At 42.3% G+C, this 2059-nt stretch overlaps 1 non-coding gene across 1 annotated transcript; it reads left to right on the top strand.

Annotated features, from left to right (window-relative positions):
* Nucleotides 1-1060: 1060 nt before the first annotated feature.
* On the top strand, nt 1061-1168 carry LOC130977392 (small nucleolar RNA R71). The gene has a single exon (XR_009085084.1). It is a non-coding gene; the product is annotated as a small nucleolar RNA R71 (small nucleolar RNA).
* The last annotated feature ends 891 nt before the right edge of the window (nt 1169-2059 follow it).

Below are 2059 nucleotides of genomic sequence, written 5' to 3'. Positions count from 1 at the left end.
TGAGCAAAGGAGGTTTGTTCTCCCAAGTCTCATTTCCAAATAACTTGTCATTTAGCTTCATGATTGCTCCAAGGTATTTAGCAACTTGCTCTTCAGTGACATACTCATCCTCTTCAGAGGAATAATACTCATCAGAGCTCATGAATGGCAGAAGTAAATTCATTGGAATCTCTATGGTCTCATTTTAAGCCTCAGATTCCCATGGTTCCTCATTAGGGAACTCATTGGAGGTCAGTGCACGCCCATTGAGGTCTTCCTCAGTGGCGTTCACTGCCTCTTCATCCTCTCCAAGTTCGGCCATATTGATTGCCTTGCACTCTCCTTTTGGATTTTCTTCTGTATTGCTTGGAAGAGTACTAGGAGGGAGTTCAGTAATTTTCTTGCTCAGCTGTCCCACTTGTGCCTCCAAATTCCTAATGGAGGACCTTGTTTCAGTCATGAAAATTTGAGTGGTTTTGATTAGATCAGAGACCATGGTTGCTAAGTCAGAGTGGCTCTGCTTAGAATTCTCTGTCTGTTGCTGAGAAGATGATGGAAAAGGCTTGCCATTGCTAAACCTGTTTCTTCCACCATTATTGTTATTGAAACCTTGTTGAGGTATCTCTTGATCCTTCCATGAGAAATTTGGATGATTTCTCCATGAAGAATTATAGGTGTTTCCATAGGGTTCTCCCATGTAATTCACCTCTTCCATTGAAGGGTTCTCAGGATCATAAGCTTCTTCTTCAGATGAAGCATCCTTAGTACTGTTTGGTGCATTTTGCATTCCAGACAGACTTTGAGAAATCAAATTGACTTGCTGAGTCAATATCTTATTCTGAACCAGTATGGCATTCAGAGTATCAATCTCAAGAACTCCTTTCTTCTGACTTGTCCCATTGTTCACAGAATTCCTTTCAGAAGTATACATGAATTGGTTATTTGCAACCATTTCAATTAGTTCTTGAGCTTCTGTAGGCATCTTCTTCAGATGAAGAGATCCTCCAGCAGAGCTATCCAAAGACATCTTGGACAGTTCAGACAGACCATCATAGAAAATACCTATGATGCTCCATTCAGAAAGCATGTCAAAAGGATATTTTCTGATCAATTGTTTGTATCTTTCCCAAGCTTCATCGAGGGATTCTCCATCCTTCTGTCTGAAGGTTTAGACTTCCACTCTAAGCTTACTCAATTTTTGAGGTGGAAAGAACTTTGCCAAGAAGGCATTGACTAGCTTTTCCCAAGAGTTCAGGCTTTCTTTAGGTTGTGAGTCCAACCATATCCTAGCTCTGTCTCTTACAGCAAAAGGAAATAGCATAAGTCTGTAGACCTCAGGGCCAAAAACTTGGTGCACGAAATTGTGATCACTACTTTTCACAACTCAAATAATCCCTAGTAATGGCCCCAAAGACTTGGTGCTCAATACCATGGCATAAACACAACTTCGCACAACTAACCAGCAAGTGCACTGGGTCGTCCAAGTAATAAACCTTACGCGAGTAAGGGTCGATCCCACGGAGATTGTTGGTATGAAGCAAGCTATGGTCACCTTGTAAATCTCAGTCAGGCAGACTCAAATGGTTATGGATGATATATGAATAAAACATAAAGATAAAGATAGAGATACTTATGTATTTCATTGGTGAGAACTTCAGATAAGCGTATGAAGATGCTTTGTCCCTTCCGTCTCTCTGCTTTCCTACTGTCTTCATCCAATCCTTCTTACTCCTTTCCATGGCAAGCTTATGCAAGGGTTTCACCGTTGTCAGTGGCTACCTCCCATCCTCTCAGTGGAAATGTTCAACGCACCCTGTCACGGCACGGCTATCCAGCTGTCGGTTCTCGATCATGTCAGAATAGAATCCAGTGATTCTTTTGCGTCTGTCACTAACGCCCCACAATCGCGAGTTTGAAGCACGTCACAGTCATTCAATCATTGAATCCTACTCAGAATACCACAGACAAGGTTAGACCTTCCGGATTCTCTTGAATGCCGCCATCAGTTCTAGCCTATACCACGAAGACTCTGATCTCACAAAATGGCTGGCTAGGTTGTCAGGCGAGCACTCGGTTGTCA

Source organism: Arachis stenosperma, chromosome 4, assembly GCF_014773155.1.
Source record: "Arachis stenosperma cultivar V10309 chromosome 4, arast.V10309.gnm1.PFL2, whole genome shotgun sequence".
Classification (NCBI taxonomy): Eukaryota; Viridiplantae; Streptophyta; class Magnoliopsida; order Fabales; family Fabaceae; genus Arachis; species Arachis stenosperma.
Note: the sequence above shows the minus strand (reverse complement) of the source record. Positions and strands in the feature narration are given on the sequence as shown.